Here is a 27,654-nt window from a genome sequence, read left to right as displayed (position 1 = left end):
GTGCAGTTGGTACTCTTATTATCAGAGAAACTACAGCACAGAGACGTTAAGTAGTTTGCCCTAGGTCACAGAGCTAGGGAGCAGCAGAGCCAGGACTTATGTCCAGGCTAACCAGCTCTACAGTCCAGGCTCTTACCGCACCACTTTGGCAAAGGACAGAAAGAAAGTGCGATAAGCATGGTGAGAGTGGGGGTGGGAGGTGGGCAGGCAAGCACTTCCCTGGTGCAAAGTCAGATGCCAGCCACCTGCAGGGCACGAGTTCCTAAATGTTAGGATGCCTGGTTTTGCCCACAAATGCTTCTGATTGTCTCCCCAGGTGGTTAACAGTGAGGAACTCCCTGCACAAGGCAAGTGGAGCATATCTGACAAGCTTCACTCATTACTGAACACAAAGACCCTAATCATGAGCATATCAGCTGCTGTGACCAAGGAAGGATGCTGGACCTCCACCCTGGCCTTTTGAGCACAGTCATCGCACTCACCCACCCCTGCTGGGAGTCCATAACAAACTCCACAGGCAATGCCTGATCCTAGGTACCCTGTATCTCCTTCCTGATTCCCAGTCTCTGGATTTCAAAAGCTGAATTTTCTATACATGTTTCCCTGGTTCTTTGAAGATCCATTTAGACTGCATTGCCTGGCTTATGTGATCTGTCCCTGGTGTCCCGTCTTTCCCAACTTTTCCTAACCTGTTAATGACAGTGGCACCTGCAGAACACCTCCGCCCCTCCCCACTGCTGGCCTGGGGTCCCCAAAGCACATTTAAGGGAACAGAGCTCTGATGCTACTGAAGACACTCCAGGTGCCAAGTCCGGGCATGATGGGCTTATTTTATGTTTATGCTAGAAATTATTACTAGAAGGTAAGGTGTACTTACTGACTCATCTTAGTTTATCTGTATTATTTGCCAGCATAAATAACTGGTCTATGAGTTGTTCGCTTATGTGTGAAACTGACGAACAGGAGCTATTAGAGCATTTCCAAGAATCTCAAGCCAGAACTCCTTGGCTTCGGTCAAGAACTTGTTGTCTTCCCTCCAGTTATGTCTGCCTGTGGTTCTTTCAGCTCAAAATTGGAAGAAGGCAGCATGACCCAGCCTCCCACACTCTTCTGTCTGTTTGCCCCACTTTTCCTTCTGTGTTTCTGCTAGCTTTTCTTCCTCTATTGTGAAGATTGACTTGACAATTCAGATGATGTCATTCTTCAGTGCACCTCTGAAAGTGTAAGAAAGTGTTGCCTTCCACTCTGTTTTCAATTTGTCTAGATGTGCACATAAAAGCAAGCAGAAGAGAGTACAAAGTGTCATTTTCACGTTGTCTCCATCCTGAAAGCAAGAGCAAAGACCTTGCTGTGGGTCAAGTTTCTAGAAAGAAACAAACCTGCAGCTGGAAATGACATTTCACGATGTCCACCCACAAATCAGTGACCCAAACAAGACCATGATATTCAACTCCAGAAACCCATTTTCCTTCATGGAAATTGTTTAAAGAATACATCTGTCTTATTCGTGAAATTAGCAAGCAAAGCAACATAATTGCTGAGTGGTGTTGAAAAAGCGGATATTGGCAGGTAACTGGAAAACAACCCCTCAGCTTGAAAATTTAGATCATGAGAAAGTATAGAACAGAAAATTAGGGACTAGTGATGGCTTCAGGATAATGGCTCCCAAATGTGATTCTAAACCGAATTATGTGTGATAGTGGCAGAACACCATGCAATATCGAAAGCCTCTCTCTTTTTTTTTTTTTTTTTTGACAGATAATTTTTTTTATTTTTTATAAGCATATAATGTATTTTTATAAGCATGTAATGTATTATTAGCCCCAGGTCTGTGAATCACCAGGTTTACACACTTTACAGCACTCACAATAGCACATACCCTCCCCAATGTCCATAACTCCACCACTCTCTCCTGACCCCCCTCCTCCCGGCCACCCTCAGTATGTTTTGTGACATTGAGTCTCTTATAGTTTGTCTCCCTCCCGATCCCATCTTATTTCATTCATTCTTTTCCTACCCCCCAAACCCCCCACATTGCATCTCCACTTCCTCATATCAGAGAGATCATATGATAGTTGTTTTCTACCCTCTAGTTCCATCCATGTCATCGCAAATGGCATGATTTCATTTCTTTTGATGGCTGCATAGTATTCCATTGTGTATATATACCACCTCTTCTTTATCCATTCATCTGTTGATGGACATCTAGGTTCTTTCCATAGTTTGGCTATTGTGGACATTGCTGCTATAAACATTCTGGTGCACATGCCCGTTTGGATCACTACATTTGTATCTTTAGGGTAAATAGCCAGTAGTGTAATTGCTGGGTCGTAAGGTAGCTCTGTTTTCAACTTTTCGAGGAACCTCCATGCTGTTTTCCAGAGTGGCTGGACCAGCTTGCATTACTACCAACAGTGTAGGAGCCTCTCTCTTGTAAGGTGCCAACCCCACAAACCTATTGCTGGTTACTGGAGTAAGCAATTGAGCATAAACCAGGTCAGAGCCTGTTACAAGCTCTTAACTCAAATTCATTATTTGTCTCCATAGCAATGCCATCAGATAGGCATTGTCCACACCATCATCTTATATATGGAAATCTCAGCTGGAGGAAGTGTTTTGCCCTAGAACCACAATGTAAATTTCCATCCTTTATAAGAGTCGTGCTCCTAACCCAGCTCACACCATCTGGACCACCCACCTGTAGAAGGAAGAAAGCAACTCATTCCCTACCTCTTGTCTGCTTAAAAAAAGAGGCCAACAGGTACCTGTGGGGGCTCAGTCAGTTCAGCAGCAGACTCCTGATTTCAGCCCAGGTCATGATCTCAGGGTTGTGAGGTGGAGACGCTATCAGGCTCCATGCTGGGTACGGGGTCCCCTTGAGATTCTCTCCCTCTCTGTACCCCTGCCTGCACGCATGCCTGCACATGTGTGTGCTCTCTTTCTCTCAAATAAATAAATAAAATCTTTAAAAAAAAAAAAAAGGAGGAGGCTGAATTTAATCTCAAAGTATCCCTTCCTTTTCCATGGCTCAACCTCTCTGCCTGCCATTGTGTAGGCCAGCACCACCTATTCTGCTCAAGCCCGGGAGCCTTTGGGGCAACAGCAGCAGCCCAGCACAGCCTGCCCCTTCCACACCTTATGGACACCCTGAAGCCCCCTCTTCAGGGACCACCCCTACCAAGATCTCCCTGAGCTCCTGCAAGGAACCCTCTCCCCCCTCTACTAATGCCTCAGAGATGTGGTTTTCCTTTTTTTAAGGATTTGCTCTGAATACAAAAGTAATTAATTCTCATTACAGAAAAGTTTAATAGAACATCAATGTTTAAATAGGAAATTAAAAATCATCCATAACCCAACCTGTCAGAGATAAATACTGCTACACAACATGATCATCTCTTCCTTGATAGGCCTTTTTATGGTTCATTATTCTACTTCTTGTATACATCGTTCACACACAAATTGAGCATCTAGTGTTTATACCAAGTGCTGTGGGTGGGGCCGGTGCAGGGCAGAGAGTTGGACATCCTGTGAGCTCTCTGCCTTGGGGAGAACCAAGCAAAAGGTCCCCAAACAAAAACATAATTATAAATTACCATCAAGTCACTGAGATTACTGTGAAAGTAGAGGGGAATGCACTAATTAAACTGGGGATCAGGAAGGCACCTTTGAGAAAATCAGTTGGCTCTGAGGAACCTAATACCGAGATCAGGATAATGAGTAGTTGTCAACAGGAGAGCAGCGGGAGACACCTAGAAGGAAGCACTGGGAGTGGGTTGGGATAGAAGGCCAGTCTCCTGTCAGGCCAGCTTTGGGACTGGATGCTTGTGGAGCAGTAACCTAGGAAAGCCTAAGCCAGGAGTGACTGCCCACACAGACCCACGCAAATGTAGCAGGGCGATGGAGTGATAATGGAGATCAAGAGAAGCCACTGACCCAAAAAAGACTTTGTAAGTAAAATTGGAAGTAATGTAGAAGCATAAAAAGAGGAGATTGTGTGATACACTTCCTCAGCCTTCATTAAAATCATCATTAAAACCTGTGAAATTGGTTAAACAATGAGATTGTTAGAACAGGTGCCTTAGCGGCCTGTGGGAAGCAAACCACAACAATCTAAGCCTATAAATGCCTCCAGGTTACAAAATCAAAACCTAGGGACCTAGGCAACAGCCAGCTAGGCTTTCTGCTGTAGCCAGCCAATAACTTCCTTTCTTTGCTTTGCTCCTTCTCTATAAAACTCTTTCCCCAGCAACTGCCGGTAGGGCCCTCCTGACCACTTCTGGCTTGGTGCCTGATAGCAATGGACTTCTTGCTCCAATAAATTATTAATATGTTTAGGATGCCTCTTTTTATCTTTTAACAAACCAAAGGCCACAAGTTCTAAAAGTAATTAAGGTGGATGTCTATAACCATGAGGGTGCATTGACCTGGCATATCAGCCTGTTTTCAAGAGAAGGAGAACAGGAGCATCCAGATCCTTCGAACACGCCACATGTGCCAAGACCCGTGGTGCTTTGAAGTCGCATTTACTGTGTATTTTTCACCACAAAATGGAGTGACTTACTTACAATAAATACTCTTCTGAGCTTATAGTCTAGTCAAAATGGTTACTTGTTATAAAAAATTTGGTCCTGAGACAATAACACTGGTTCTACTTCTGAGAAATTGTATTTATCATACAGGTGTCATCAATACTTACAGTTACTTATCAAACATGTGGTAGCCAATTCAATTTTGATTATCCCAAATAACAGAATAGAACGTATAGATTTTCTTTGAGTTATGATAAATAATCTATAAGACTTTGTTCTCCCTAACATTGGTTGTATAAGTAAAAGTAAATTGTGATAATAGCAGTTCCAAATTTCAAATACAATGCAAAATCTGGACCTGTTTTTTCCTATAAATACATACATATATGCACATATAAATGAAGACACATATAGACACATAATTGGAATTACAATGTACAAGAATAAATGTACAATTGTACAATGTACAAGAATAAAAATATATTCTTTTTTTACCTAAGATATCATCAAAATTGCTTTATATCATTAGGAATTCTTCAACAAATTTCTGTGTAGTATCCCAGCATATAGATGTCTCTTGAATGATGTATTAATTTTCCTACTAATTTTTTGGATTTTTCTCAGTCTATTAGGATAGTTATTCCATGAACAGCGACGATGAATCTCTGTAAGCATCAATTTAAAATTTCCTTAAAATAGACTCCTATAAATGCAGTTACAAGCAAAGGGTATAAGTATTTTTAAAGATCTGAAAACATATTGCTCAATTGTCTTCTAAGACGGGATCACTAATCACCCCCCCACCACAGCGGGCAGCCAGTCCCCTACTCTCCTAACCTCTCTGCATTTCTCCCCTGGGCCTCTACCACTGGTCCATCTCTGAGAAGAATGAGGCATGGTCTTATCTTGTGTCTTGTAACAATTTTTTATAATCACTCTGAATCCTGAACGGCATCATCTCTCCCACATCATCAGTTACTCTCATGCCAGCAGCAGACAGACTGGCCAGTCTGCCCTGGTCATCCTGTTTTAGGGGCCCAACTCCAGCTGCACTCAAACATGTGAAGTCTAGCTAGCTTCCTTCACACCTACTCTAGCTCCTTTCCTGAGGTGACATCAACCATCTACTCTTCTTTGGAATAAATTACTCCGTGTCCTGAGGCTGCTGAAGGACGCCTCTCCAGCACTGCAGCAGTTTTGGAGGTGCTGGAGTCCCTCCACCCGAAACAGCAACCACACACTGGAGTTAGCACATGACATCGCCAACCCATGGAGACCAGGCCCAGTTCCACAGTGACCCTGACCACAGGAGAAGCCAGGACCTTCCCAGGAGCACCCCACCCCATTCCTGTTATCATTTTCCCAACAGAACTGGACAGGAGAAATTTCTGATCCTGACTGGTCTGTGGAGCTTGACTTGTCCTCAGATGTTCCAGATATGCTGACACCAAAACCTTTAAGCACCCCACCACACCTCACATTATTCTCAGTGGCAGATATAGGGAACTTTGCCAACCTCTGCAAATATATGCTTGTTCACTGGGGGCAGTGGCTGATCCTGGGGCCTGGAGGGACCCAGGCTTTTGCCACAGAGATGTTCCGATGTCTCTTGCCTACCTGTGAATACAAATGGCCAGGAAAAGCATCCCCAACCTGACAAGGAAACCCAGGTTCCATGGAGAGGAGCACCTGGGTCATATAACCAGACATGCAGCTGAGGCCAACAGGAGTGGCCCTTGAGTATAGGGATCATCTAAGACAGGTAATGGAGGAAGAAGCTGACCACTATCAATTGTGTTCCAAGGCCAACCACAGCAGCAGGGGCTTTCATCTTTCTGTCTTATGTACCTTTGTTTCCCCTCAGCAAGAGAGACCCATGGGAATTCTGCTCCCTACACACACACACGGGAACATGGATCTGACTATCCCAGGGTGGTCTGCAACAGACCCAGATGAACTGTCTGGTTTTTCTCCAGAGACAGCATGCAGCCCAGCTTCAGGAAGTGAGGTAAGCAGACAGCATCCAATTCTCTCTGTCAAGTCCTGGATCAGCCACAGACAGCCAGTGTCACAGTCCTCCACAGGACTCACAGGGTGATGCAGAGGTATAAGGGCCCAGGCATTTGGGGCTCTGCTTCCTCCTGCTGTTCTGGTAGGCAGGCAGGCTGTGAGGAGCCTACATCACCACGCAGCTTCCTCCACAGCTCTGGTGGCTCCATCTCTTCCCTTCATAGCTGTAGCTCCATAATAAATATCTTTCATCCCCAAATCTGTCTCAGTTACTACTCCCAGAAAGTCTGACGTACAATGGCGAGACATGACCCAAACAAGAATTACACTCCTCTTATGGAGAACTGAAGAAAGGAAAGAAAGAGAAAAGAAAAGCAAGAAAGCGAGAGACAGAAGCAGAGAAGCAAAGAAAGGGAGAAAGAAAAAGAAACAGAAGGAGAGAAAGATACCAAGAAAACAAAAAAAAGCAAGCGAGAAAAAAAGAGAGAGGAAGAGTAGAGAAAGAAAGAAAATGGAGGAAGGAAGGAAGGAAGGAAGGAAGGGAGGGAGGAAGGAAGGAAGGAAGGAAGGAAGGAAGGAAGGAAGGAAGGAAGGAGTGGAGGAGAAGGAGGAAGGGAGGAAGGAAGCAGGAAAGTAAAAAAGAAAAGAGAAAAGAGAGACAGAGGGAGGAAGGAGAGTGGGAGAAAAGGAAATAGTTCCTTGGTTCATTAGTTAGTTCTGGTCTTATTTCTCTGATTAGAGAGAGTAACCAATAAGTTAAGCAAGTAACCAGTCCAAGTGAACTAATTCCAAGCAGGCAAGCCCCATCCATCTGGCAGGAGACTGTACCATCCCTAGCTGGAGCTGCTGTGCAGCCCAAACTGTACCATTAGCATGCAGGACTCGTGACAGGAGCTGGAACACAGCATCCTTTCCCTGGGGCAGACATCTCTTGCTTTGGGCTTCAGTTTCTTTATCATCGAAATGAAGGCATCTAGAAGTCTATCCTATTACTTTCTGTTCTAATGCTCTCTGAGTCTGATGTACTGCCATTTTTAGTACATCCTATTTTAAAGGGTCTTTTGTGTTCAGGACATTTGGGTAATGAAATTTCTGCCTGATGCATTATCAAGCCCAGAGACAGTGGGTAAGATTGTGAGCATGCGATTCCTTTGCACTTTCTGCAGAAAAGATCCTGAAATTCATGAAATTCTTAAAGGGGTCTACATAACCAAAAAACACTGAGAACCCCTGACTTAGAGCCACACATTCTCCATCTTTACTAAATGGGAGGAATTGCCTTCAATAATGTGTACATAAACAACAGATGTAGGCAGTGTAGATCAAGAGACAGATGTAAAGGCTTTGCAAAGTGGGAAAGAAGAATCAGAAGGGAATGGAACAGCTGAGGCCAGAGGGACCCCTATCCTCTCAGCTACAACCCCAGAGTGACAGGAAAGCACCCAACCTTCACACAAGCCCTCTCCGACCCTAGTGGGAAAGTTCATTTATTCAGCAAATAATTTTTGAAGTGTGTTGTTTGTCAAGTGGTGAAGAAAAAAATGAGCACAAAATGAGGCTCCACGACAAGGACTTAATAAGGGCGGCTGCCAAGGTGGCTTCCTTATCTGGACAAAGAGGGCAAAGAGTGATGGTGTGAGGTACTGGGCAGAGACAGGAGGGTTGCAGGCTCATTTCAGCAGATGGCAGCACAGATAGGTAAAGGCATCCAAGCAACAGCAACTCCAGGAGAAAGAGAAGAGGAAACCTGAACTGACTCAGAAAAGCATCAATTAATTGATTTGACCCAAACTCAACTTTCTGTCATCAGTAGAAGGTCTTAAAACAGAACTGAGTCAGGTACTCTCAAAGCGCAGAATTTGTGCCTTCAAGGGACCTAATTGGTGCAGACATTCACCCTGCTACCTGTCCATCTTTACAGAACTAAACTTTTAGCAACCTAAATCTAAATCAAAGATTCTTATTGCACAAGAGAAAGGTGAGTCCCAGGAATGTCAAATGATTTGCCCACGGTACTTTTACTGATGTACCAAGAGACTTTCACTCAAAATGCATGAGAGGGGCACCTTGGTGTATCAGATGGTTAAACATCTGCCTTCAGCTCAGATCATGATTCTGGGATCCTGGGATTGAGCCCCGCATCAGGCTCCCTGCTCAGTGGGAAGTCTGCTTCTCCCTTTCCCTCTGCTGTTGCCTCATTCTCTCTGTCAAATAAATAAATGAAATATTTACAAAAAAATGCATGAGAAACTATGGACTCCAGGAAACAAACTGAGGGTTTCAGAAGGGAGAGGAGTTAGGGAGAAAGGTTGAGTGCAGTGATGGGTATTAAAAAGGGCATGGATCACGTGGAGCACTGGGTGTTATACACAAACAATGAATCATGGAACACTACATCAAAAACTAATGATGTACTATATATGGTGACTAACATAACATAGTAAAAAAATATATATATATATACATATATATATATACATACATACATATGGTATTTGCAGGACAATTTATACCCTCCCCAGAGCACACAAAACATAGCCTATCTCCTAATTCTAGATGTGCCTCATACCATGCTTCTCTCCACACCATGAACAAGACCAAAACCTAACAACGACATTCACTTCTCAGATTGTGATCTAATGGACTATCAAAGTCTGACATTAAGCAGATATTTAATAACTATTAATGAACGAGTGAATGAATTCCATACAAAGTATCTGTTACTTTTCCTCTCTTCAACCTTTATGCCATACACAGCACTGATAACTGAGTGTCAGTCTACACTACAACTGACTAATTTCCAAATCAACTGATTTTTCTGCCTCACTCTACAATATATCTGAATTCAGAGCAGCCCAATAGTGACCAAAGTATTGTTTCTTATGTCATCTTCACTCTTCAGGGAAATATATGTGAGACATGAATGTCAAAAATCCTTACATGAGTTTATGGAACTTTGATGAGAAGAGCTTCACCACCAACAACATCTCAGATTGTTTCTGTGTTTCATGACATAGTTGAAAGGGGCAGTGAGGAAGAATGGTCATGACCTCCAAGGTGTAGTCCATGTGAAGGGAGCTGTGTACAGATGAAAGTGGTTAGCTTGCTTCCTCCTTACTGCAAACTGCTGATATCTTTCATCTGTTGCTGTGCTAGCCTGGTCTGGATTCTCTTCTGTGGGTTCCATGGTATCCTGCCCAGACAGTGTGCTCTTCTCTGGAATGCCCATTTCTAAGGATGTATTTTTTTCAAGGCACCATTTTTTTAGTAGTTACATCTTTTCTAGATGATTCCAAGAGTGGTTGTGCAGGGTGACGATGCTAGCTAGCTCTGGCTTCCAAGTGGGTGGGTAAGGTCTCATCCTTCTGAGATCAGAGTTAAAGCTGAAAATGGATCTTCTTCAAACAAAGCAAGGTAAATAAGAATGAGAAGTGCTACGCATTCTGTTTAGATAAGGATGGACAAGAACCTGTTCTATTTAGCAACAAGAGTGTCATTGGTAAAGTAACTGATGGCAGTTATGTTGAGAGGAGTGCAGTAGGAAGCCAAGTAACAATGAGCTGAGAGCTTAGAAAAAATCTCATGGAAAAGCTACAGACCTCAAATATCATCATTTTCTCTGTAATGCTTTTCCCAGTTTCTCCAAACCAAAGTAATACATCATTCCTGGAAACCACATGAAACATTAAAAAAAATTTCTTATAGTATTCATGACATTTGCCTTAGATTAAAGCATGACTCATCTCTCTTCCTATATCATAAACTCTCTGAAGAAAGAAAGTGGCATTTCTCACACACTCTCTTATTTGCCCACCACACACACAAACACACACACCCCTATGCACAATAACTGCTTAGACCAGCCCTGCACACAGTAGTTTTTAATAACTGTTAGTTGATTTGAATTAAACTAATGTACAATAATCTTATTAACATTTTTTAAAATATTCTATTCCACTGATTTATAGTCAGATTATGTGGTGATAATGGAAACTCTGTTCTTAATTGTCTCATTTATTTCCATCTCAGTGTTATGTTTTCACCTCAAAAAAACTTAAATTTACTAAATCTGCTCCAGACATTAATCATATGCTTATTAAATATACCTCTGAGGCTTGGATATGCATGACATGTCTTTTAGAGCTCAATGCTTGGGTCAGTTTTCACTTGGAATGTCAAATTAACTTTAATATGCTTGGCAAATAGGGATTTGGGATATAATGTAAAAATTTATCACACATATCTCAGCTTCAAGCAATGCTTATTAAGGCAGATGGGCGTCTCATAAGTACACCTCTCTTGGGTACCAATGTTCTGAGATCCATTCCTCAACTTTTTAGACCACAATTTTAGCAAAACACTGAAATCCAATTAGACTTTTGGATACTTGTATGTAAGCAAAATGTCAATTCACCAATTTAGAAAGCTAAGTGTCTAGGACACCCATGATACCGGACCAGCACACTTTCTTCTTTGACTGAATAGTTTTTCCATGACTTACACCAGAATTTCTCTTCCTCCTGGCATGGGACTGGGAGTAAGGAAAACCTAGCAGCAACCCTTCCCTAAAACTGGGGTGTGCAGTATCCCTGCCAGCAGACTAAAAAGTTGGTCTAGTGTCTGGTCAGGTAGTGAAGCTACTCTACCCTGGGCATTGCTGAGTAAGACATCCCTCTAAGGCATCCTGAAGTCTGTTCATTTATTCTCTCTGTAGATGCATTCAGACAAGTTCTATGCAGAGAACAACCCTAAGGTCAGCCAAGACTACATCTGAAAACTTTATTTTAGGACCAGTTATACATTATTTTCAAAATGTGGGGGTCTTTGTTTCTCTTTTTGTTTCCAATATGATTTTTAAAATTCATAAAATAAGAATTGTAAATTGTATGTTAATTAGCATACAATGTACAAAGATAGAATTTATGAGAACAACATAAAGGGGAGGTGGATGAAGCTGTAGAGGAGTAGTTTTGTTTTGTTTTGTTTTTACTATTGAAGATTAATTGGTATCAATGCAAACTACATTGATATAAATTTAAGATATTAATTGTAATCCCCAGAGTAACCACTGAAAAACAAAGGAAATGAGGAAGGTGTCAAAATGATACACTACAAAAAAAACAATCAAACCCAAAAGGCTATATAAAGAATTTGAGGAGCTAAAAGATATACAGATATATATATAAAGATATACATATATACAGACATATATATAAATATATATTATATATATATAAGATATACAGAAAATAAACCACAAAATATCATAAATAAGTCTTTCCTTATCAACAATTCCTTTAAGTATAAACGATTTAGACTCTGCAGTTAGAAGAAAGAGATTGGCAGAATGGAAGAAAACCATGATTCAAATATATGCCATCTACAACAGATTCACCTTAAATCCAAAGAAGCAAACAGGTTGAAAGTCAAAAGATAGAGAAAATTTTTACACGCAAACAGTACTATTTTTAAGGATTTTATTTGTTTATTTATTTATCCATTCATTTACTTAAGATTTTTATTTATTTATTTGACAGAGAGAGAGAGAGCCAGTGATGAAGTACAAACAGGGAGAGTAGGAGAGGAAGAAGCAGGCTTCCTGCTGAGCAGGGAGCCTGAGGCAGGGCTCCATCCCAGGACCCTGGGATCATGAGCTGAGCTGAAGGCATATGCTTAACAACTGAGCCACCCAGGTGCTCCAAGATTTTATTTTTTTTTTTAAGAGAATGGAGAGGGGTAGCGAGAGAGGGAGAAGAAGACCCCTTGCTGAGCACATAGCCCAATGTAGGGTTCCATCCCAGGACCCCAAGATTATGACCTGAGCTGAATTAGACACTTAACTGACTAAGCCACCCAGGTGCCCTGGTACTATTTCTTACCAGGCAAACAGAAACAAAAGAGAGCTGGGGGAGCAGTACTTTTATTAGACAAAATAGACTTTTAATAAAAAATGTGGAAAAAATGCATTATATATTGATAATTATAAATATATACATCAAATAGTATAGCCCCAAAATACATTAAGCAGGTATTGATAGAATTGATGGGAAAAAATAGACAGTTCTAAAATAATAGTTGAAGACTTTGATACATCACTGTCAATATATGCAGAGAACATCTAAATAAAAGGTCAAATAAGGATACTGAGTACTTGAAAAACATAATAAACCAAAGAGATATAACAGACAGTTATAAGGAAGTCCACCCAACAACAGTAGAATAAACATTCTTTTCCAGTGCACATGGAATGTTCTGCAGGATATATCATGTTAATCTACAAAACAAGTCTCAATAAGTTTTTAAACACTACAGTCATGCAAAGTATGTTCTCCAATGATAATGGAATAAACCTAAAAATCAATAACCATAGGAGAACTGGAAAATTCACATATATGTAGAAATGTAACAACATACCCTAAATAATCAATGGGTCAAAGAAGAAATCAAAAAGGAAATTAGAAAATATTTACAGATTAATGAAAATCAAAAGCTTCTGCACAGCAAAGGAAACAGTCAAAAAAACAAAGAGGCAACACACGGAATGGGAGAAGATATTTGCAAATGACAGTACAGACAAAAGGTTGATAACCAGGATCTATAAAGAACTCCTCAAACTCAACACACACAAAACAGACAATCATATTGGGCAGAAGATATGAACAGACACTTCTCCAATGAAGACATACAAATGGCTATCAAACACATGAAAAAATGTTCATCATCACTAGTCATCAAGGAGATTCAAATTAAAACCACATTGAGATATCACCTTACACCAGTTAGAATGACCAAAATGAGCAATACAGGAAACAACATGTGTTGGAGGGGATGTGGAGAAAGCGGAACCCTCCTACACTGTTGGTGAGAATGCAAGTTGGTGCAGCCTCTTTGGAGAACAGTGTGGGGATTCCTCAAGAAATTAAAAATAGAGCTTCCCTATGACCCTGCCATTGCACTACTGGGTATTTACCCCAAAGATACAGATGTAGTGAAAAAAAGGGCTATCTGCACCCCAATGTTTATAGCAGCAATGGCCACTGTCGTCAAACTGTGGAAAGAACCAAGATGCCCTTCAACGAAAGAATGGATAAGGAAGATATGGTCCATATACACTATGGAGTATTATGCCTCCATCAGAAAGGACGAATACCCAACTTTTGTAGCAACATGGACGGGACTAGAAGAGATTATGCTGAGTGAAGTAAGTCAAGCAGAGTCAATTATCATATGGTTTCACTTATTTGTGAAGCATAGCAAATAGCATGGAGGACAAGGGGAGATGGAGAGGAGAAGGGAGTTGGGGGAAATTGGAAGGGGAGGTGAACTATGAGAGACTATGGACTCTGAAAAACAATCTGAGGGGTTTGAAGGGGCAGGGGTTGAGAGGTTGGGGGAACCAGGTGGTGGTATTAGAGAGGGCACAGATTGCATGGAGCACTGGGTGTGGTGCAAAAATAATGAATACTGTTATGCTGAAAATAAATTTTTAGAAAAAATTTTTAAAAAGAATAAATAAAATCTCTCAACAAACCTATAACAAGTAAAGAGGTTGATTCATTCAAAAACTTCTTAATAGGACCAGAGGGCTTCACTTATAAATTCTGCAAAACCTTTAAAGATTCTCACTAGTCCTCAAACTCTTCAAAAAAAAAAAAAAGAATAGGAAGGAATCTACTCTATGAGGCCAGTACTACCTTTATATCAAAGGCAAAGATACCACAAGAAAAGAAAACTAAAGACCAATGCCCTTTATGAATATGGATGCAATTATCCATAGTAAAACATTAGCAAACTAAATCCAACACTATATTAAAAGGATCATGCGTACACTATATTAAAAGGATCATTATATTAAAAGGAACATGACTAAGTGAGATTTATCCCCCAGAATACATGGGTGGTTCAACACTTGAAAATCAATAAATGTAATATATCACATTAATGGAATGAAAGAGAAGAAAACACATGATCTTCTCAATTGCTACAGAAAAGACATTTGATTAGCCTTTCCTAATAAAAGCACTCAGAAAACTAAGAATAGAAAATAATATCTTTATCATGATAAGATCATTTAAGACAAACCCATAGCTAATATCACACTCAATGGTAAAGACTGAAAGCTTCCCTCCTAAGGTCAAGGAGAAGAGAAGAATGTTTCCTTTCACCACTTCTAGTCAAAATTTTAGTAGAAGTTCTAGCCAGAGCAATGAGACAAGAAAAAGGAATATAAGGTATTTAGACTGGGAAGAAAGAAATGAAACCATCTCTTCACAGCTGACATGACCCTATATATAAAAAATCCTTGGGGCACCTGGGTGGCTCAGTGGGTTAAGGCCTCTGCTTTCAGCTCAGATCACAATCCCAGGGTCCTGGGATCAAGCCGCGAATCGGGCTCTCTGCTCAGTGGGGAGCCTGCTTCCTCCTCTCTCTCTGCCTGCCTCTCTGCCTACTTGTGATCTCTGTCAAATAAATAAATAAAATCTTTAAAAATCCTTTAGAATTCACACAAAAAAATTATTACAGCCAATAAATGAATTCAGCAAAGTTACAGACTAAAAGAACAACACATGAAAGGGCTCTTTCAAATAATACATTATATGTTAATTTAAAAAGAAGATGAAGAAGAAAATAGCTAGGAATAAATTTAAACAAAACCATGCAAGACTTACACCCTGAAAACTACAACACACTGAGGAAATTAAAGAAAATCTAACTAAATGGAAAGACAGCCCATTTTCATGAACTAGAAGAACAGATATTGTTAAAATGGCATTATCCCCCTAAGAAGACCTACAAATCTAATGCAAACCCCATTAAAATCCCAATGACCTTTTTTGTGTAAATGGAAAAGCTGATCCTAAAATTCATACAAGATTATAAGGAATCTATAATGTATTATTTGTTTCAGGGATACAGGTCTGTGATTCATCAGTCTTACAAAATTCACAGCACTCACCATAGCACAGATAAAAAAATAAAAACAAGGCAAGGATGTCCCCTCTTACCACTCTTATTTAATCCCTGGGAATTCTAAATAATGCAAAATGTACAGAGAACTCATGCTTAGCGAAATAAGTCAAGCAGAAAAAGACAACTATCATATGATCTCCCTGATATGAGGAAGTGGTGATGCAACATGGGGGCTTAAGTGAGTAGAAGAAGAATCAATGAAACAAGATGGGATTGGGAGGGAGACAAACCATAAGTGACTCTTAATCTCACAAAACAAACTGAGGGTTGCTGGGGGGCAGGGGGTTGGGAGAAAGGGGTGGGATTATGGACATTGGGGAGGGTATGTACTTTGGTGAGTGCTGTGAAGTGTGTAAACCTGGTGATTCACAGACCTGTACCCCTGGGTAAAAAAAATATATGTTTATAAAAAATTAATAAATAAATAAATAAATAAAAACCAATGAGCAGAAAAACCAGAAAGAAAAATATATGAATTTTAAAAAGCTCTCTCTCTCTCTCTGTCACACACACACACACACACACACACACACACAGAAAAGATTATAAAGGACCCAAATAACCAAAAGAATCATGAGAAAAGAACGTTGGAGTTCTAACACTTCCCATTTTCAAAACTTAGTATAAAACAATAATAATCACAACAATATGGAACTGACATTTGAATAAACATAGATCCATGGAATAGAATTGAGAGTCTAAAAATAAAACTATACATATATGATCAATTAATTGTCAACAGGAGTGCAAAAAGTATTCAGTGCAGAAAGAATAGTCTCTTCCACAAATAGTACTGAGATAACAGGATATCTACACACCAAATAATAAAGTGGGACTTTATGTCACATAATATAGAAAAATTAACTCAAAATGGACATGTAAGAGATAAAATCATGGATTTGACAATGGTTTTTTAGATACAATAGCAAAAGTGTAAGCAAAAAATGACAAAATGGATTAATTGAACTTCACTAAAATTAAAAACTATTTTGTATCAAGTGATTCTTTAAAAAATTATCAAAGACAAGTTAAGTTATACAAAAAAAAAACCCTACGATACTTTATGAAGTGAGCAAACTCCTTTTGAATAACTGCAAAATGGGGCAGAAGGCCCCATTGACTTTTTATAGGATAAAGATTAAAGAATAAGGGGGACACCTGGGTGGCTCAGTCAGTAAAACATCCACCTCTTGGTTTGGGCTCAGGTCATGATCTCAGGTGTCATGAGGTCAAGCCCCATGACAAGCTGTGCCCTCAGCACAGAGTCTGCTTGAGATTCTCTCTCCCTCTCCTTCTGCCCCTCTCCCAACTTGCATGCTCCTGTGCTCGTTCTCTCTCTTTCTCTCTCTAAAAATAAATAAATAAATATTTTAGAAAAAAACAGATCATAGAACAAGAAAAAGAAAATAGAAAAGTTGAATTGGTTGGAGCCACAGAGTCAAACTTGCTTGGGATAAGAAGAAACAAGGAAATAACTATAAAATCCAGAATTGGCTTGGTGTTTGGGGATTGACCGACTTGATGTATGGAGAATTGTGCTAAGTGGAAAAAGGCAAGCTCAACAGATTACGTACTATATTATTCCATTTATACAACATTCCTGAAATGCAAAGTAATAGGAATGGAGAAGAGATTCATGACTGCCAGCAGTTAAGGAGGGAGTGAAAAGAAATGAGTGTGGCTATTCAAAGCAACATAGGAGACTCTTGTGATGAAAATTTTCTTGATCAGTGTTGGACTCCTGGTTTTGATATTGTACTCTTAGGAGAACTGAGCAAAAAGGACACAGCATCTCTCTATATTATTTATCACAAGTGTATATGAATTCATAATTACCTAAAAATTAGAAGTTTAATTTAAAACAGCAGCCTTCCCTGCATGGGCCATTGGATTCTGACCAAAGCAGGTGCCTTTCAGCTTTCTCGTGCATGAGCTCCACTGCACCACTTCTCATATCCTGACCATAGGATCATTCAAAATCATCTCATCCCAAAGCCTTTCAAGCTCTGCTTCACTGAGTCCCAAGAAATTCTGAAGGTGCAGAAGGTTCAGTCAGCTTGAGTAGTCCAGGAAAGAAGGGGTACTGATATATTTCCACTTCAATACAGAGCAAATCCACTTCTGCCTGTAATAAATACTGGGATCCCATTCATTTTAAATAGGGTTCCACTACATGGTAGTATTTTTAAGTTGTTCATCTTGTAAAATCTAAGAATTCTTTTGACTTTAGAACACCTTTGAGATGGGGCTATCCCTGGTCTCAACCAAGCAATTGTTAAAGATGAGTTCAAATCCCATCGGTTTGGATAAGTAACCTAACTGCTCTCAGTCCCATTTCCTCATCTCTGAAAGGAAAGTAATAACCATATCCTCACAATAGAGCTATTCTAAGCTTTAGATGAGATGAATGGAGCATTTAAAGTACTTAGCATGGTGCCTTCCACAATGTAGGACTCACTGCTTTATAGATAATTTTAGAATTTCTACATCTCAGCAATATTTTATTCTATCTAACTCTAATAGAAAAATCCTTTGTTTATAAACAGCCAAAAATCTATCACTTGACAACACAGGGTGGGTCCAACTTACCCCAGTTTCTCTGATATCTTTTCCTATGACCTACTTTTAGGTGCTGTTCACACATCACTAGATGTTCTCTGCTTTTCCATTTTTTCTCACAAGCCTGACCACAATGCTCTCTATGTCGCTGTGCCAGTATCCAAGAGGCTGGCTACCTCACCTTTCTCTGAAGCATGACTGTAACTCAATAGGCACAGTAGTTGACAGCCTTGTGTCCTATTGACTCACAGTGGGAATGTTTGTGAAAGTCTCCAAGCCTGTTTCACATATCTTACTGTCAACTGTCAATATCTATCTGGTGAGTGAAACCATTGGGACTTGGGGACAATGAGTCTCAAAAGGTAGCAATGGTTGCCTTGGAAAACAAACCCCATTCCATGTGTTTGCCTCTCTGATCTCATCTCACATACCTCCCTCTTCCACTTCATTCTCTAGAAATCTTGCATTGTTTGTTCCTCACACAAATAGGACTGCTTCTTGACTCCAGACCTCTACCTAATAATGTTCTCTCAGACAGTCTTCACACACTCTCCTCTCTAGCTGGCTGATGAACTCATCCTTCAGCATTCCGTTCCTGGGGCACCTTTCCTTGAAATATCTTCCCTGGGCCCCCAGTCTAGGTTAGGGGCCTCATCTCAGTGCTCCCTTTTCTTTCTGTTCTTACTGTGGATTATCTATGAGGACTCTGATGAATGATACCTCTTTTTCCCTACCTGATCCCAAAATAAAATCCCTGAAAATAAGGCCAATTAGTATCTTTATCACTAACAGCTGCTGTTGGAGGGTACAGCGAGCAAGTTTCACAATACCAAACCCCAAATCTTAGCAGACTCGCCCACCATTCATGGCAGTGATGGACACTAACAGAGGCAGACTTTCCAACAGGTAGCTTAAATGGAGAGGAAGGATCTGGGATCCACAGGCCAAGTTTCTCCTCCAAAATTCACCATTAGCTAAATCACTCCCTCTTCTGGACAAAGTGAGTGAGGGTTTGGGCCAGATGGGTTATACTGCCAGAGCTTTCTTTACACACACAAGGACACATCAAGAAACAGGAGGAATGTGGAAGTGTGGTCCTGCTTCACTATCCTCTACCACTTAGCAAAATGGGTAGGCTTCACCTAATGCTAGTTCTCATCTCATTGAACTGTAAGCTACTTAAAGACAGTGTACCCATTGTCTAGAGTGGGACACACATAGGGAAGTTGCTCAGTAAAGATATCTAGGCTTGAGTTTAACAAGCCTAGATTCACCCCCCTGAGATTGGTCTCCATGCCACAACTTAATAGATACTGTCTGACTAGGGCTCCTGGGTGAGACCACCCACAAGGAAAGAAGTACATTAGCCTAATGCATACCCTCTTGGAAGAGCCTTTGTCCACTGTTTCTCTGAAAAATGTAACAAAATAAATAGATATTTATGTATAATAGTGAAAGTAAAAAAATCTGTCAACAAACAATATTAACTGCGATTGTAAGGTCAACAAATAATGTCAAGGTGGGATTCTATAGGCATGAAATGTCATTGGCCATTGAGATGCTACTTACTTTAATTCATTGTGCTAAAAATAAAACACCATTTAATAAAAACTTTGTAAATGTAATTTTTAGAAAATTAGGTTATGTTAAATTAGCACAGAATTTTAGAATGATTAGTTGACCTCAATATTTAATGATGACATTAAGGAATTTCTTTTGCAATGTTCTGCATTAAAGGATGAAAAAAATACTGCTTGTGACACTATTGGGGGCCAAGAGCACACCCAGAGGCCATATACATCACTGTACTTCTCAGCCATTTCTCCTTCCTGTGCCAAGATTCTGGATGTCAGGGGTCCTCCTTTTTCTCTTATTTACCACCTTCTAAGGTCCCAGGGGGAAAGAGAGGAACAAATTCAGGGACATAAGCACTGAGTCTAACTCCCTCTGAAATACTGTGAGAAGTAACATGGACTGTCAGAAAAAAGCAAATCAGATTTTAAACATTCCTTTAGAAATGTGTTGGTTTTAGGTTTTATTATTTTTTTTTCAGTATGTTATGTTAATCACCATACGGTACATCATTAGTTTTTTTTATTTTATTTTATTTTATTTTTTCAGTGTCCCAAGATTCATTGTTTATGCACCACACCCAGTGCTCCATGCAATACATGCCTTCCTTAATACCCATCACCAGGCTTACATATCTTTCCACCCCCTTTCTTCTAAAACTCTCAGTTTGTTTTCCATAGGCCATAGTCTTTCATGGTTCCTCTCCCACTCTGACTTCTCTCCCTTCATTTTTCCCTTCCTTCTCCTAATATCCCCCATGCTATTCCTTGTGTTCCTCAGATAAGTGAAACCATATGATAACTGACTTTCTCTGCTTGACTTATTTCACTTAGTATAATCTCCTGCAGTCTCATCCATGTTTGGGTATTTGGGAATACCCAAAGTTGGGTATTCCCCATTTCTGATGGATGAGTAAAATTCCATTGTATAAATGGGGCACATCTTCTTCATCCATTCATCTGCTGAAGTGCATTTCAGCTCTTTCCACAGCTTGGCTGCTGTGGACACTGCTGCTGTGAACATTTGGGTACTTATGGCCCTTCTTTTCACTACATTTGTATCTTTGGGGTAAAACCCAGTAGTGCAATTGCTGGGCCATCTAGTAGCTCTATTTTTAATTTTGTGAGGAACCCCCACACTGTTTTCCAAAGTGGCCCTACCAATCTTCATTCCCACCAACAGTGTAAGAGGGTTCCCCTCTCTCCACAATTTCTCCAACATTTGTTGTTTCTTGCGTTGTCAAGTTTTGCCATTCTAACTGGTGTAAGGTAGTATTTCAATGTGGTTTTTTTTCATTTATTTATTTTCAGCATAACAGTATCATTATTTTTTTCACCACACCCAGTGCTCCATGCAATCCGTGCCCTCTATAATACCCACCACCTGGTACCCCGACCTCCCACTGCCCCGCCACTTCAAACCCCTCAGATTGTTTTTCAGAGTCCATAGTCTCTCATTATTCACCTCCTCAATGTAGTTTTAATTTGAATCTCCCTGATGGCTAGTGATGATGAACATTTTTTCATGTGTCTGATAGCCATTTGTATGTCTTTATTGGAGAAGTGTCTCTCCATATCTTCTGCCCATTTTTTGATATGATTATCTGTTTTGTGTGTGTTGAGTTTGAGGAATTCTTTATAGATCTTGGATATAAACCTTTTGTCTGTACTGTCATTTGCTATAAACATTGGGGTACAGATGGCCCTTCTTTTCACTCCATCTGTATCTTTGGGGTAAATACCCAGTAGTGCAATTGCAGCATGGTACTGGCATAAAAACACACATAGACCAGTGGAACAGAGTAGAGAGCCCAGATATGGACCCTCAACTCTATGGTCAAATAATCTTCGACAAAACAGGAAATAATATACAGTGGAAAAAAGACAGTCTCTTCAATAAATGGTGCTGGGAAAACTGGACAGCTATATGTAGAAGAATGAAACTCGACCATTCTCTTACACTGTACACAAAGATAAACTCAAAATAGATAAAAGACCTCAATGTGAGACAGGAATCCATCAGAATCCTAGAGGAGAACATAGGCAGTAATCTCTTCGATATCAGCCACAGCAACTTCTTTCAAGATATGTCTCCAAAGGCAAAGGAAACAAAAGCAAAGATGAACTTTTGGGACTTCATCAAAATCAAAATCTTCTGCACAGCCAAGGAAACAGTCAAGAAAACAAAGAGGCAACCCACGGAATGGGAGAAGATATTTTCAAATGACAGTACAAACAAAAGGTTGATATCCAGAATCTATAATGAACTCCTCAAACTCAACACACACAAAACAGACAATCAATGTGGTTTTGATTTGAATTTCCCTGATGGCTAATGATGATGAACATCTTTTCATGTGTCTGCTAGCCATTCATATGTCTTCTTTCGAGAAGTGTCTGCTCATGTCTTCCACCCATTTTTTGACTTGATCTGTTTTTTGGGTGTTGAGTTTGAGGAGTTCTTTATAGATCTTAAATATCAGCCCTTTGTCTGTAGTGTCATTTGCAAATATCTTCTCCCATTCTGCGGGTTGCCTCCTTGTTTTGTTGACTATTTCCTTTGCGGTGCAGAAGCTTTTGATCTTGATAAAGTCCCAACAGTTCATTTTCACTTTTGTTTCCTTTGCTTTTGGAGATATATATTGAAAGAAGTTGCTGTAGCCAATGTCAAAGAGGTTACTGCCTACATTCTCCTCTAGGATTTTGATGATTTCCTGTCATACAATGAGGTCTTTCATCCATTTAGAGTTTATTTTTGTGTATTATGTAAGAGAAGAGTCCAGTTTCATTCTTCTGTATAGAGCCATCCAATTTTCCCAGCACCATTTACAGAAGATACAGTCTTTTTTTTTAATTTTCCTGCTTTGTCAAAAATTAGTTGACCATAGAGTTGAGAGTCCATATCTGGGCTCTCTATTCTGTTCCACTGATCTATGTGTCTGTTTTTGTGCCAGTACCATGCTGTCTTCGTGATCACAGGTTTGTAATATACCTTGAAATCAGGCAATGTGATGTCCCCAGCTTTGTTTTCTTTTTCAAAATTTCCTTGCCCATTCAGGGTCTTTTCTAGTTCCACACAAATTTTAGGGTTTTTTGTTCCAGAACTTTGAAAAATGCCATTGGTATTTTGATCAGGATGGCATTGAAAGTATAAATTGCTCTGGGCAGTATGGACATTTTAACAAATTACTAGAACTCATACAGCAATTCATTAATGTGGCAGGATACAAAATCAGTGCACAGAAATCAGTTGCTTTCTTACACACTAACAATGTAACTATAGAAAGAGAAATTAGAGAATCTATTCCATTTACAGTAGCACCAAAAACCATAAGATACCTTGGAATAAACCTATCCAAAGAGGTGAAGGATCTATACTCTAGGACCTACAAAACACTCGTGATAGAAATTAAAGAAAACACAGAAAGATGTAAAAACATTCTATGCTCATGGATTGGAAGAATAAACATTTTTAAAATGTCTATGCTGCCCAGGTTTTATTATTTAGGTATATGATCTAGTTTGGGTCCATCTTTTTATATGATACAAGGCATAGATGGAAGTTCAATTTTTTTTTTTTGAATTCAGAAATCTTTTTTTTTTTTTAATTTTTTATATTTTATAAACATGTATTTTTATCCCCAGGGGTACAGGTCTGTGAATCGCCAGGTTTACACACTTCACAGCACTCACCAAAGCACATACCCTCCCCAATGTCCATAACCCCACCCCCCTTCTCGCAACCCCCCTCCCCCCAGCAACCCTGAGTTGGAAGTTCAATTTTTTTGCATATGGATATTTGATTGCTTCAGTAACATTTGTTGAAATACTTTCTCCACTGGATCGTCTTTGCACTTCGGTAAGCAATTGTTCTGTATATGAGGTATATGAGGTCTATTTCTGTACTAACTCTAAGAATAGCGATATCTAATCCCATTGATTTTGATGTTTATTCGTATACCCAGACCACCCCTACATGGTTATTCTACAATAAGTCTTTAGTTCAGGGACAGTCTGTCTCCACATTTGTCTTCCTTTTCAAAATTATTTTGGCTGCTCTAAGGCCTTAACATTACCAAATACACTTTAGAATCAGATAATCATGAATTTAGTCTATTTTATTCTAATTTTTCCCTAATTCAATATATTCCATTTCTGAGCACTGACTTTCATACGCAGTTTCATTAAGTGCTAAGATGTGGACATGAATGATATCAAGGAGCTGACAAACTCTGAGGCCGTGTGCCACCATCCAAGATGCTGTACACACAGTATTTTCTTTTAAGTGTCCTGTGTTCAAAATCCAGGTATCTGTTCAATCCAGAAATTTTGCTGCTTTCATCTCCTCTGAAGCTCAGAATAACCATGAGCAGCTAGCGTTGAGAGCATTGCTTGCTCTAAGGTGATGCTGCAACCTAGGGACACTACATCTGTGTTGGTGCAGAGCTGGCCCCAATGACTCCCTCTAGGGGCCTTTATTTTTTTTATTATTTTTTTGAATAACATATAATGTATTTTTAGCCCCAGGGGTACAGACCTGTGAATTAACAGGTTTGCACACTTCACAGCACTCACCATAGCACATATCCTCCACAATGTCCATAACCCAATCACACTCTCTCTATCCTCTATCCCCCCAGCAACCCTCAGTTTGTTTTTGAGATTAAGAATCTCTTATGGTTTGTCTACCTCCCAATCCCATCTTGTTTCATTTTTCCCTTCCTTACACCCCAAACCCCCAATGTTGCCTCTCAAATTCTTCATGTCAGGGAGATCATATGATAATTATCTTTCTCTGATTGACTTATTTCACTCAGCATAATACCCTCTAGTTCCATCCACATCATTGCAAAAGACAAAATTTCATTTCTTTTGATGGCTTCATTGTATTCCATTGCATATATATACCACATCTTCTTTATCCATTCATCTGTTGATAGACATCTAGGTTCTTTCCATAGTTTGGCTATTGCAGACAGTGCTGCTATAAATATTCAGGTGCACGTGCCCCTTCAGATCACTACATTTGTATCTTTAGGGTAAATACCCAGTAGTGCAATTGTTCAGTCATAGGGTAGCTCTATTTTCAACTTTTTGAGGAAGCGGCATACTGTTTTTCCAGAGTGGCTGCACCAGCTTGCATTCCCACCAACAGTGTAGGAGGGTACCCCTTTCTCTGCATCCTCACCAGTATCTATCATTTTCTGACTTGTTAATTTTAGCCATTCTGACTGGTGTAAGGTGGTATCTCATTGTGGTTTTGATTTGTAGTTCCCTGATGCTGAATGATGTTGAGCACTTTTTCATGTGTCTGTTGGCCATCTGGATGTCTTCTTTGCAGAAATGTCTGGTCACGTCCTCTGCCCATTTCTTGATTGGATTATTTGTTCCTTGGGTGTTGAGTTTGATAAGTTCTTTATAGATTTTGGATACTAGCCCTTTATCTTATATGTCATTTGCAAATACCTTCTCCCATTCTGTCTTTTGGTTTTGTTAACTATTTCCTTTGATGTGCAAAAGCTTTTGATCTTGATGAAGTCCCAATAGTTCATTTTTGCCCTTGCTTCCCTTGCCTTGGCGATGTTCCTAGGAAGAAGTTGCTGTGGCTGAGGTCAAAGAGGTTGCTGCCTGTGTTTGCCTCAAGGATTTTGATGGATTTCTTTCTCACATTGAGGTTCTTCATCCATTTTGAGTCTATTTTTGTGTGTGGTGTAAGGAAATGGTCCAGCTTCATTTTTCTGCATGTGGCTGTCCAATTTTCCCTCCACCATTTGTTGAAGGGACTGTCTTTTTTCCATTGGACATATGTTCCTCCTTTGTCAAAGATTAATTGGCCATAGAATTGAGGGTCTATTTGTGGGCTCTCTATTCTGTTCCATTGATCTATGTGTCTGTTTTTCTGCCAGTACCTTAGTGTCTTGATGACAACTTTGTAATAGAACTTGTAGTCCGGAATTGTGATGCCACCAACTTTGGCTTTCTTTTGCAACATTCCTCTGGCTATTCAGGGTGTTTTCTGGTTCCAAATAAATTTTAGGATTATTTGTTTCATTTCTTTGAAAAAGAAAATGGATGGCATTTTGATAGGGATTGCATTGAACACAGAGATTGCTTTAGGTAACATAGACATTTTCACAATATTTGTTCTTGCAATCCATGAGCATGGAACATTTTTCCATTTTTTTGTGTCTTACTCAATTATTTTGATGAGTACTTTATAGTTTTCTGAGTACAGATCCTTGGCCTCTTTGGTTAGGTTTATTCCCAGGTATCTTATGGCTTTGGGTGCAATTGTAAATAAGATTGACCCCTTAATTTCTATTTCTTCTGTCTTGCTGTTGGTGTATAGAAATGCGACTGATTTCTGTGCATTGATTTTATATCCTGACACTACTGAATTCCTGTATGAGTTCTACAAGTTTTGGAGAGGAGTCTTTTTGGTTTTCCACATCAAGTATCATATCATATGCAAACAGTGATAATTTGACTTCTTTGCCTATTTGGACGTATATAATTTATTTTTGTTGTCTGATTGCTGAGGCTAGGACTTCTAGTAAGTACTATGTTGAATAGCAGTGGTGATAGTAGACATCCCTGCCTTAGTTCCTAACCTTAGCGGAAAAGCTCTCAGTTTTTCTCCATTGATAATGATATTTGCTGTGGGTTTTTCATAGATGGCTTTGATGATATTGAGGTATACCCTCTATCCCTACACTTTGAAGAATTTTGATCAAGAACGGATGCTGTACTTTGTCAAATGATTTTCAGCATCTATTGAGAGTATCATATGGTTCTTATTCTTTCTTTTATTGATGTATTATATCACACTAATCAATTTGTGGATGTTGAACCAACCTTGCAGCCCAGGAGTAAATCTCACTTGGTTGTGGTGAATAATCCTTTAATGTACTGTTGGATCCTATTCCCTAGTACTTTGGTGAGAATTTTTGCATCTGTGTTCATCAAGGATATTGGTCTGTAATTCTCTTTTTTGATGAGGTCATTGCTGGTACTGGGATCAAGGTAATGTTGGCCTCATAAAATGAGTTTGGAAGTTTTCCTTCCGCTTCTATTTTTTGGAACAGTTTCAGGAGAATAGGAATTAATTCTTTAAATGTTTGGTAGAATTCCCCTGGGAAGCCATCTGGCCCAGGGATCTTGTTAGTTGGGAGATTTTGATGACTGCTTCAATATCCTTACTAGTAATGGGTCTGTTCAGGTTTTCTATTTCTTCCTAGTTCAGTTTAGGTCATTTATACATCTCTAGGAATGCATCCATTTCTTCCAGATTGTCAAATTTGCTGGCTTATAGTTGCTCATAATATGTTCTTATAATTGTTTTAATTTCTTTAGTGTTAGTTGTGATCTCTCCCCTTTCATTCATGATTTTACTAATTTGGGTCTTTCTCTTTTCTTCTTGTTAAGTCTGGCCAGGCGTTTATCAATCAATCAATCAATCAAAGAACCAGCTCCTAGTTTTGTCGATCAGTTCTACTATTCCTTTGTTTCTATTTCGTTGATTTCTGCTCTGATCTTTATTATTTCTCTTCTCCTGCTGGGTTTAGCTGTTCTTTCTCCAGCTTCTTTGGGTGTAGGGTTAGGTTATGTATTTGAGTCCTTTCTTGCTTCTTAAGAAAGGCTTGTATCACCATATATTTTCCTCTCAGGACTGCCTTTGCTGTTTCCCAAAGATTTTTGAGCAGTTGTGTTTTCATTTTCATTTGTTTCCATGAATTTTTTCAATTCTTCTTCAATTTCCTGGTTGACCTATTCATTCTTTAGTAGGTTGCTCTTTAGACTCCATGTATTTGGGTTATCTCCAAATTTCCTCTTGTGACTGAGTTCTAGCTTAAGAGCATTGTGGTCCGAAAATATGCAGGGAATGATCCCAATCCTTTGGTACCAGCTGAGACCTGATTCGTGACCCAGGATGTGATCTATTCTGGAGAATGTTCCATGTGCACTAGAAAAGAATGTTTATTCTGATGCTCTGGGATGGAATGTTCTGAATATAT

Source organism: Mustela nivalis, assembly GCF_964662115.1.
Source record: "Mustela nivalis genome assembly, chromosome: 2".
NCBI lineage: Eukaryota > Metazoa > Chordata > Mammalia > Carnivora > Mustelidae > Mustela > Mustela nivalis.
The sequence above is the reverse complement of the archived record's forward strand: the minus strand, read 5'-3'. Positions refer to the sequence as shown.